Below are 12,002 nucleotides of genomic sequence, written 5' to 3' on the forward strand. Positions count from 1 at the left end.
ATAGTCTTCCACCCATATGGTGCTTCTGTTCATCCCTCCCTTTGTCGACCACATTAAAAGTGTGCATTTCAAAAAATCCTATTATGTTTAAAATGCCTATTTAATTTCCTTATGACTCATATTGGATCAAAAGGCATCTGAAGCAGAAAACTCCATGACTGAAAACTGAGCCGCCTTCTGTGTGGAACACTTTTCCACATGATGACACAATGATTACATGATGCAAAATCAGCAAATGTTGAAAGATTTGACTACTACCTCCATTATAAAGGATGGATCATGTGGCTGTAGGATGTAAGTGGTTTTAAGCCATTTCAAATCAGAACAACCATGTCACCCCAACATGACCCCATTTCATATATCACATTAGTCTTCCTGTTAATTATGGTCAATTAATGGGACACTAGTGAGTGCTCTCCTCTAGCAAGCTTTAAGTGGAGCGCTGAACCTGAACAAATCCCATTTCCTGTCATGTTTCCCTCTTCTCTTATCAAAAGGTTGGTCATCTCTGCCACACAGACCCAGATCCTGCAGTTCTGGAGAGGCGCTGGAGCATTTCTCACGGCTCATCACACATCATCGCATGTGTACAATAACCAGGCCACGTCAACTAAAGGAGTATCATCCTTCTCAGAATAAAAATGAATTTGCTAACTAACACAAACATACATTATATAAGAATATTATTATTATTTTTAGCTCCAAATCATCATATTAGAAAGATTTCTGAAAGATCATGTGACACTGAAGACTGGAGTAATGATGCTGAAAGTTCAGCTTTGTCACAGGAATAAATTACATTTTAAAATATATTAAAAATAAAACAGATATTTAAAATTGTAAATATTAGGTTTTTAGTGTGTTTTTGATCAAATACAGATTTTGATCAAATAAGCATAAGAGACATTTTTTAAAAATCTCAAGGACCCCAAACTTTTAAATGGTAATATATAGACCAATTATAATTATAGGCCTACATCATTATAACATTTTTCAAAAAAAGTATTTGAACACTTTGTGGTTGTCAGACATTAGTGGATCACGATAAACTTAAAACCTTTTTTTTTTGGCCACTGATTCACTGTTCTGAAATGATTTTATCTTCAGTATTATGTAACAGTTCTTGCTTTAAACTAGATTCAAACAATGCTTTAAACCAAACAATGAAACATAGATCTGATGAAGGTCCATTGTTGTCATGCCTAACGTTTTTTCCGTTTAGAAGTGTGTGTATGGCTACAGGTCTTGTCTATTAGGACTGGGGTGACTGACACAAACGGGTCAGTGAGCGGGAACTAGGGGTCTGTGCCTGGCTCCAGACCGGCCGGCGATCCTACATACAGCTGTTTACTCACAGCTTGAGGCCTTCCTGAGGACCTGCCCCCCTCTAGAGACCCTGAGTTATGGAAGCTTGTTCTGCCACAGGATAAAACATTTTAAAAGATAATTGAGACTATTTATCTCAAAACAGCAAGTTTATATCTTACGATTCTGACTTCTTTTCTCAGAATTGTGAGATATAAACTCGCAATTGCGAGTCATAAAGTCCAATTCTGATGAAAAAAAGAGTGAGAAGACTTTTTTTCTCAGAATTGCAAGTTTATATCTCACAATTCTGACTTTATATCTCGCAATTGTGACTTTATATCATGCAATTCTGAGTCAGAATTGTGAGATGTAAACTTGCATTTGCGAGAAAAAAAGTCTGAATTGTACTAAAAAGTAGGATTCAAATTTTATTTTTTTAATTCTTTGGAGGAAACAAGCTTCCATAAGATATAAACTCACAATTGTGAGAGAGAGAAAAAAAGAGTCAGAATTGTGAGATAAAAAGTCGCAATTATCTTTAAAAAAAATTTAATTCCAAGCCAGAAACATGGAAGCTTAATTGTTTCCGCCACAGAAAAAAAAAAAAAGAAATGGTAATTAATTTGCGACTCACAATTTATCTCACAATTCTGAAATTTCTCTCGCAATTACAAGTCTACATCTCGTAATTCTGACTTTTTTTCTCAGATCAGCGTGATATAAAGTCACAATTGGAGTTAAAGTCCGAATTGTAAGATATAAACTAAAAATGTACGATTTTTTTTTCTCACAATTCTGACTTTTTTCTCGCAATTGCGAATTGTGAGATATAAACTCACAATAAAGAGTTTGAGGAAAACGAACTGACTTTTTTCTGAGAATTGCGAGAATTGCGTTTATATCTTAAAATGATGTAAACTGTAAACTCGCAATTGTGAGAAACAAAGTCAGAATTGTGAGATAAAAAGTTGCAATTACCTTTTATTTTTATACAGTGGCCGAAACAAGGCTTCCATACTGAGCACAAAGCAGCTACCGCCCCAACACACAATGGGGCTCGGCCCCAACCCCTCGCCCTAGTTAACAGCAGGTTACCATTGCAAAGCTGGCAAAGATGCAGATTGCCCATAAAACTAATAAAGTGTGATAAATGCATCTGCTATAACTAATGATGGGCTTAAAAGGTTACATTCAAACTTTCACCTTAAGGAAAGCACTTACTATTGCTCTTCCTACAACCACCCAGAACAGCCTATCATTGTGGAGGTGAGTTTGGCATGAGTCAGCAAAATCCACCCGAAATCTAGTTTGCACTGCTTTTTGGTTGACTGAAAAAGCTCTCAAAAGCTACACACTGAAGCACCACGGATCAAGGGTTGCCCTTTGGAGGCTGTAAAAGCTAGCTAAACACAGAAAAGCATCCGTTAAAAAATAAACAGTCGTAAGGACCTGGGAGCTCAGCAGATGTGGCGCCGCACGTAAAGAGCCAGAAGCAAACATTTGGTTAACTCTCCTATTGAACAACGAAAGATCTGGCTTTACGGCCATCCGTAGCAATACCATTCTATTGTCTGCATGGCCAGGTGAGTTAACTTCTGCTATTGTGCTCTGTGAATGAGAATAGCTGAAATACCCTTCCCAAGTGATAACATCTAGGTTTTATGAAGAACCAAATGTGCAGCACAACAATAGACTGACCCCAAGAGGTTAAGTTCCAGTCGCTCTGATCGTGAATTCTCTCTAATACCACAAGAGCTGAAAACAGATATGTTCCTAGTTCTGAGTATGTGATTTGTGTGTAGTCCACTGGAAGGGTTCAAATAAATTTACTTTAAATCTACTTAAAGTAGCTACATTTAAAGGTATATTTTAAGTAAAAAAATAAATAATAATACCTAAGGAACATAGTAATATACTTAAAGTGCAAAAATAATAAATAAATGGTAAACTATAAGTATGATGTTAAGTTCACTTAAAGAAAACTCATGTGTACTTGCAGTATAAAACTACTAAACTAGTAGCTTACTGAGAGTATACTTCAGTGTACTTTCATAAACTAAAAATGTATCAGTATACCAATAAGTTCCCTTTCAGTCAGTCACGTCCGACGTCACGTCAGAACGACTGACGAATTGGGATCTCGTCTGAGAGCCTAATCACTTTCGAGTGGCCGCCAGTCATTGCAGTTGAACTAAAATACTTCCTGTGCACACTACAGGCTTCCAAAAATGTCTGCAAGTTGTGCTGTGACTATTCTCTGTGCGCTTCAGCACTATTAAAGAGCTATTTCCCGAAAAGAGCAAACACGGCTGTGACAGTGCATCTTTTTAAAGATGTCATTCCACCTCTGTGTTTCTGGATGCGGTGGTTTCCTGGCTCCGGCTGCATCACGTGTCTAGGCTTAAAGCACGCTGAGGTGGCTTTCGTGGATGAATCATGTACTCACTGCGGGAAGATGACCATCGCGGTTCTGCGGTCGAGACTCCATTACATCAAACGTGAATGGAGCTACCACAGAGACCTTTCACATGTAGTACTGCCCTGTAGGCCAGTCCATATGTGTTATTCCTACATGGGACCTCCCTACTGGCAGGATGTGGTCTCCGTAGCATCCCTTTCCATAGCTACGCTTTCCCAGTGTTATCCAATAGTCTTACTAAGTGGGTCAAAAGGAACAGCAGTGATTGACCTTCTCTGTGTAAGGCCCTGTCCCATCTTCCACCCCATAGGTGCGGGGGGATCAGATGGCTTACGCGGAACGCTGGAAGGGCGCTTATAGTGACGCTTTGTTAGGGATCCCAATTCGTCAGCCGTTCTGACGTAACGCCGAACGTGACTGACTGAAAGGGAATGTCTATTTTACTATTGTAACCCCTGTTCCCTGAAGGAGGGAACGTCCACAATTGCTGTACCACCGCTGGACAGCCGGGACTCATCATCTCGGCTCCTCAGCGAAAAACTTGAATGTGCGATTGCACGCGCTCTTCCTTATATACCCGCTTCTTGGGGCAGGGTGCGCCATTCAAATCTCACATGCCAATGTGCATTGACTCGTTTACTTTACACTCTTAGGTGATTGGGCTCTCAGGTGAGTGGGCTCTCCCCCCATGGGTTACAATAGTAGACTTGTAGTATAGCTGCAGTACAAACAAAAAGCATTTGTGTTGTGTACACAAAGTTTACTACTGTTACACTTAAAGTATACTTAAAAGTGTACTTTTAAACAGTAAAAAGTGGGCCAATGTATCTCTAAAATAAAGGTTCCAAAAGGGTGTTTTCTCAGTGATGCCATAGAAGAACCATTTTGGGTTCCATAAAGAACCTTTCAGCAATCAGTTCTTAAAACCACAATTTCTTTTCTTAGTGTGAAGACCAAATGAATAATTTAAAGAACCTTTTTTTTACTCTTAAGAACCTTGCACAACACTTGCACATAGTTTTTCAGGTATAGCTTTGCAAGCAAGTTTCTTCAATTATTATTATTATTATAATAAATGAATAAAAGATTTTCTAAGTTCTGGAAAAGAACGCTTTTAGGTACAAGCCTATGCTTGCCTTTGCCGAACATATGCATTTTGTATATGTAGCTCTTAGAAAATAAGATATAAAAAAGAAAAACATGATTATTTTGGTTATTATTATTATTAAATATATAAATACATTTCCTGTCAATGGTGGCAGTTCATTCTTTTTGTAAAAGTTTTGCATTTCCGAACGTACAGGATATGTATAATATAATTTAATCATGACAAATAAAATTCATATCAAATTGCTGAAATAAAGCAAAAATGTATTTTACACAATATATTTAAACATAAGAATTAAGAAAAGGCTGTCAGTAGATTTTGGAACTGATACAAGGCCAAAAACTTTTCGATTAATTGGTCTGGCCATTATACAGTACCAATCTATCAGAAGTACATCTACTTGAGTTCTTGAGGTAACCTATATGTTGAAATCTCTGTTTTTTATTTGATAGCATTATGTTAAATAAAGAAAAGACAGAGGCAGGGCAAAAACTAGTGTAAAGGAACAGTTGCAGATAATCAAGGCTGACATCATTGGTCTGTCTGTTATTCGTTTCATTTGTGCCTGTGGAAGAATGAACCTGAGCGTAACACATGAGCTGAAATCCCCAACTGATAAAACCTAAATCAAACTCAGCTGTGAACAGACCAGCGGGGTCATGGCTAAAATACACATGCCATATCAAACACATCCACAGAGGGAAGAAATCACAATAACTCTCAAGCTTCTCCAATCGGATATTGTGTTGCTATGCTAAAACTTCTTCATAAATATGAGTCTTAAAGCCCGTTCACACCATGAATGATAACTATAACGATAACTATATTAGCACCAACACCAATGCACGATAATGTTCTGTTTATTATAATTGTGCACTGCAATTTTATCGTCTACCGCTTAAAATGCTTGAGCTCTTTAAAGCAAGATGGATTGTGATTGGCTATCAATGTTTTTTTTAATTATTCATCATCTGAAAAAAAACTAAAATAATTAAAGTGACGAAATTGTTTCTCTGTGCCGTTATCGTTATAGTGGTGTGGACTCTGCTATTCTCTTACATTTAGAATGATTATCATTATAGTTATTATACGTGGTGTGAATTGGCCTTGTTAATCAAGGGTCACTAATATATATAGTTAAATCACATGATTAATAAGAATGTTAACAATATAGCTTTCTAAAGGCTTTATAGACATCCTTGATTTAATCCAGCAATCTGGAAGCATGTAGACATTTCACATGCACTTAATAGCCATATACAGTAAACCTGTTTTTGTGGGGATTTTTTTAGACATACAGTACAAGCACAAATATACATGTACACTGCTCTTTTGTGAGGGACAGAGACCTGGTTGCCAGTATAGACTGCTCATAGGCATCTGTGGCTCCCCTGCAGGAAGCACTGAGGAAATCTGGGATTCTTGTTGGTCAGGAAGAATAAACATGGCATTAACCACCAGGCCAGTGGCTGTGCCTGTGTTGCCTGTACACATATAGTAGCTCCTCTTTCATGAGCTAGCTAGCTTTGAAAGAAAGATCTATAATAAATATTCTTTTTTATTTTTTAAAAGTACTGTATTTTATTTTATTTTTCTAAACTGTTTTAATTATTCTTATTTCTTTTCATTATTTTATTTTCTTCTATGTAAAGCACTTTGAATTGCCATTGTGTATGAAATGTGCTATATAAATAAACTTGCCTTGCCTTGCCTTGCCTTGCCTAACGTAACACAAACTCTGACTTAAACACTGCATGAAAATTGGGATTTCCGACCCCGTAAACGGCCGTAAATCTCCCTAATTTTCGGCAGTTAACGACAATTTACAGCCTGTGAACGTCGCGTTCGTCTGTGCCGAATATTGTCGGAAACGAACCATGACGTATGCAGAGCGCTCGCGCCGGAGGTGTGAATGGCTCTAATTACCATATGAATAGCAGCTCCCGCCAGAGAAAGGCTTGAATTTCCTCACTCACTATTGGTTGAACCCACGTGGTTTAAACAAGAAAAATCACTCGTGATTGGTTGGCAGGTCTGTTACTATTGGTCACCCTCGCTCATTATAAATTCAAAAAATTATAATATTCATATAAATAATAATATATAAATTATTTTTTTATATTCATAAATTCAAAAGATTATAATATTTATATAAATTATGATATATAATTTTTTTTTTATATTCATAATATGCTATTCTGTGGTATATTCATGTCATTGTTAACCTATGGACTACACTATTATTACCATCAAGGACATGAATTTATAAAGGAAAGGAAAATTTGCCAGGGACATGCTGTTTATTCAAAGAAAGAGCTTTATTAGCACAAACACAAAACAATATACACCTATGTACAAAGCATCGATCATCTGCACACACAACAAATTGGAAGCTCAGTGTCTGTTTTCATCTTCGGAGCTGTAGGTGACTAGCGGCGTTCTCTCTGAATTCAATCCACTTTGAAAACGTCTGTGGTGCGTCGCCCTGTATTTAGGAGTCGCCTCTAATCTCGACTGCAGCGTAGCACAGAGCTCTGTGAGCTCCTGGCTGGTGGTTGAACTTCATCAAATGCCCACATCATCCTCACCTAGCACACCGTCTCGCTTCTAGCAGCTGTAAAAACAACCAATACAGACAATCAGTACTGTGATGCACTGTGTATGGACACAAAACATCTATTAATGCACGTGAAAAATAGTCACATTGACTAAAAATCTTACCCTCTTTCTTCTCGCTCGACTCCGAGCTGAACTCTTCACAGCTTCGGCCTGCAATGCCAGATCTGGTTGTTTGTACCTGAAGCTCCTGCGTACTGTCTCGTAGTACGTCTTACAGGCAGCTGGAAAACAATTAAATGAGAGTGATATGAATAAAAACAACGCAAGTCACAGTAAAATGAAACAAGGAGAAAATAGTAAAAGTTACTTACAATGTCATCATGAAAATCTGGACTTGCAGACATAGCTCTGAGTAAATGTGAGGTTACGCCCTCGTTATAAGGCGAGGTTACTCTATGGAAACAAAATGTATGATTAAGATCGTAAACTATAACGGATCTATTTTCTTATACAAGAGAATGAAAGCATATTCTTTGAATCTTACCTTTAAAATGTTTGTAAGTTTTTATGAAAGTAAAAAAAATAAAAGAATGTAAGATTCTTTTTTTTATTTTTTATTTTTTACCTTGCTCCAGTTCATAGCGCCCACAATTTGTCTCAGAGTTGTGAAGATGGCATACTGCTTCCTGTAAATTACAGGATTATTTACAATTATTAAACAAATAATAGCCATCACTCCCATGACCTCTTGCTTTATGATGAAATCATGAAAAACAGAATATTCTTACATTTCACAAGGCCTGACAAAATACAAAAGTGACCGATGAGATGAATACTTACTGGGTGTCAACAGGTCTTTGCTCAGAGGTGCGCTAGCATCTTAAGGGCGAAAAAAACAAAGAATATTCAAAAATGTACAATTATTGAAATCAAACAAAAAGGTAAGAATTGCCACACTCTGCTCTTCTAAGCAAGACTGTCTGAAACATGTCATTAAGCCAATAAAATAAACTGTTACTAAACTTGATTCTCAAGCAGTAAGTAAAGACCAATTTATAGTTATGCGTCGACCTCCCGCTGTAGCTACAGAGTAGGCTGTGTACATAGCGTACCCTTTAGCACACCCTGACGTGCACCTCTCCCAAAATGTAACAATGCGTCAATTTTACGTGGACGGAAGCGCTGTGATTGGTCTAGAACGCCTCCCTCGGGTTTCACAGGCTTCTTTCTGCATGTGCAATTGTGCGTCAACAGGGACAACAATGCAGAAGTATAAATGAAACAGTGTAGCCTATAGCGTAGAGGCTCGGGCTTCGGTCTGACGCAAAAGTATAAATCAGCCTTAAAGGATTAGTTCACCTCAAAATGAACATTTCCTGATAATTTACTCACACTGAGTGACAAGATATCCATGTCTGTCTTTCCTCAGTGGAAAAGAAATTAAGTTTAAGGAAAACATTTCCATATTTTTAATGGCATATACTTTAATAGCAACCAAAGATCTCAATGTTCCAAGACGGTTCAAATGTCCGTCTCAATGCAGCTTCAGAGTCTCTACACAATCCCAGTCGAGAAATCAGGTTCTTATCTAGCAAAACCATCTGTCATTTTCTAAAATTATATATACACATTTATGTATTTTTTAAACAATTGTTTGTCTTGTGCTAGTCTGCTGGCATTACAGACATTTGAACCTTCTTTGAACATTGGGATTGTTGGTTGCCATTAAAGTCCAATCTCTGTAGAAAAATACTGAAATGTTATTCCTCAAAACTAAATGTATTTTCCACTGAAAAAAGAAATAAAGGTTGGGGCAACAGATAAAGTGAATACTCACTGGAAATTTCCTTGCGCTGAAATCTGGCTGCACATTTCTCCGGGTCCGAGAAGGCTTCCACAAGACATTCAAAGTTTGACTTAGAGTCTGAAACACATGAGTCAGCCAGTAAGTACAGTCATGTTGCCTATACTAAATGAATAATGAAATACTGGAGTCATTACTACGCTTAATTAAGAGTGAGAACCTACTCATCTTGAATGGACCAAAAAAAGTGAATGTTTTAGTTTCATCTTTCCATAGAACGTTTGTAAAAGTAGGTTCTCACTCTTAATTAAGCGGCTTAAATAACTCTGACCAGCACTGTATATATTTAAAATAGATTATTCACAAGCAGTAAAAAACTACTTGTCTTGAATGGAGTGTGACTTTGTGCAGAGCAATGTTTTGTGCAGGGGGAAAAGTACTTACCAGGAGTGGGACATTTCACTGCCAGGACGCTCCACTTGGCTAGACATGGCACAATCTTTATTAGATAAAACACATGAATAAGCCTGTGACTTATGTTGTACACAACCCAATATTATGTTTAAGTTGTCATCAGTACTCACCAGTATTGTGCAACATGCTGGGGTCCTCAATGGGCTGCAGCTTCCTTCGTACATTATTGAAGGGGGTAACGTTATATCTTGACGCTTATACAGAGGTAATGTAAAATAAAAAATATAGTTAAAGAATTTAATTTTTAAACTGCAATTATAAATTAAGAGAAAACGATTAACGTTACCCCTGATATTCTCATCCGAATCCAATACTGCAAAATAAAAATCATTTGTATAAAATTTCAGGCCCAATTTGTATCAACCGATTTTATATTTCAAATGTATAAAATATCTGAAAATGAGAATACCATTTCTAACAGAACCCTCCGATTTTTTTTAGTGTGCTTCCTCGTAACGTTAGATCTAATCACCTCATCGTCCTTCTCCTCTGCCTGGTAACGTTGTTGCGTTAGGTGTCACATTCACGACGCACATTTATAAATTAGACAATTCACCTTTAAACCCACCTTGCATCATCTGTGAACCCCGTAGCAAGCTGCTATATGGACAAGCTAACTTAGTTAGCAAAGAGCTAAGTTAGCCAGTCAGACTCAGAACTCTATGCCATGCTGCTATCGGTTTACGTGCAGTTTAGTATCCCAAATTGACATATTCTCTCGTGTACAGCTAAAATAACATGGAAACTGAACATGAACCATGAGCAGCAAGCTAACTTTAAAAAAAAAAAAAAAAGCGCCAAAAGCTAACGAGAAGTTGTTTACACAGAGAGTGCGCGCGCGCGACCGGCTCTCTCTCTCTCTCTCTCTGGTCGTTCTTTTAGTTAAAACATGCGCCCTGTCACAAACGCAGCCGTTCATCTACATTACTCACCGATCAAATAAGACTTTGGCGGGACAAAAATTCACTTTGGCAAGCGCTAAAACAAGTTCAATGCAGGAAAATTCATGCGTGAGTTTCCATTAGACTCGCACGGTAGCCAGGCAAATGGCGAGCTCAGCTGTTGTTGACGCTGTGTGTGCCACTGCTTCAAGATTATGACGCAAGTGCTAAGATTCCGATTGGCCAAGAGAAAAAGTGCTAAGATTCCGATTGGCCCAGAGAAATGTAAATTATAAGATTTATCCAATAATGTTTCGCAATTCTAGCCTGCATGGCAGTTTACTGTGAGAAACAATACAGAAAATACAGGAATAATTGTTTGTGTTTTGTTAGCTTAAGTTTCAGTGTGGATGGTTTGTGTAACCTTTAGACATTAATGAAGATAATTTAATATTTTGTCTAAATCATGCAGAAAACCATCTATCTTTGGATAAAAGCGTCTGACAAATGGATAAATGTAAAATAATATATATTGCCACTGTACACTGTAAGTCCAGATGTTCTTTCATGAACAACAGCCTTTTAAAGTGGATTTTAATGTGGTTATTCAATTTGTCCCATTTTGTCTGTTTAATAATACTGCTATCACAAAAAGGGCAGTGAAAATTTCTGCAACATGTTGTGCATTTCTCCAAAAGTGGTAGCGCTATTCAAACTCCACTGGCTACCTGTCACATTCAGGATTGATTTAACATTTTTACTATTTGTGTATAAAGCTCTTAACAAACCGGCCCCCCAATATCTGACCAACCTCCTCTGCCCGTACACTCCATCTCGTACTTTGAGATCCAGTGATCACTGTCTTCTTATCGTGCCCAGATCCAGACTTAAAAAACGAGGCGACTGCACTTTTGCGACTGCAGGCCCAAAACTTTGGAACAGTCTACCCCTCTATATCAGACTAGCTCCCTCAATTTCCATCTTCAAAACATCCTTGAAAACTTATTTATTTTCTCTTGCTTTTAATACCCCTTGACTATGATACAACAAATTTTTTATTGTATTTTTTATTGTCCTGTTTCTGCCCTGCATTTTATCTATTGCCCTGTACAGCACTTTGGTCAGCCTTGGCTGTTTTTAATTGTGCGTTATAAATAAATATTGTATTGTATTGTATTTTTTTTAGAATTAAGTTAATACCTTTTAGTCACCTGGGATAAAACTCCCCCTGCTACCCTCATTTGCATTTGTAAAGCTCACAGCAGTCTCATTTACATGTCAAAGCATTAGAGGGAGGGGGGTCACGGGGCAAGCAAGTCCCACGTCAATTTCCGACAGTTTGCAGTGTTGCCTGTAAATTGCCGTTTGCAGTCGTAAACCTGAACTTCCACGACAATCTACAGCGCCGGTAACTGTCGAAAATCCCACTTTTCATGCAGTGAAAGCTAA

At 37.6% G+C, this 12,002-nt stretch overlaps 2 long non-coding RNA genes across 3 annotated transcripts; both read right to left on the bottom strand.

The window, feature by feature from the left end:
* Positions 1 to 6,587: 6,587 nt before the first annotated feature.
* On the bottom strand, positions 6,588 to 9,334 carry LOC309491976. 2 transcript variants are annotated; one of them, XR_014203383.1, is made up of 6 exons: positions 9,232 to 9,334; positions 8,235 to 8,273; positions 8,020 to 8,080; positions 7,762 to 7,847; positions 7,557 to 7,675; positions 6,588 to 7,449 (listed from the first exon to the last, which is right to left on the bottom strand). It is a non-coding gene; the product is annotated as an uncharacterized lncRNA (long non-coding RNA). The 2 variants fall into 2 exon arrangements; XR_014203384.1 differs by having other exon boundaries at positions 7,766 to 7,847; positions 9,232 to 9,333.
* Positions 9,335 to 9,650: 316 nt separating this feature from the next.
* Positions 9,651 to 10,745, bottom strand: LOC309491977. Its single transcript, XR_014203385.1, has 3 exons — positions 10,605 to 10,745; positions 9,783 to 9,985; positions 9,651 to 9,697 (listed from the first exon to the last, which is right to left on the bottom strand). It is a non-coding gene; the product is annotated as an uncharacterized lncRNA (long non-coding RNA).
* Positions 10,746 to 12,002: the final 1,257 nt, after the last annotated feature.

Source organism: Leuciscus leuciscus, assembly GCF_965113295.1.
Source record: "Leuciscus leuciscus genome assembly, contig: HAP1_SCAFFOLD_787, whole genome shotgun sequence".
NCBI lineage: Eukaryota > Metazoa > Chordata > Actinopteri > Cypriniformes > Leuciscidae > Leuciscus > Leuciscus leuciscus.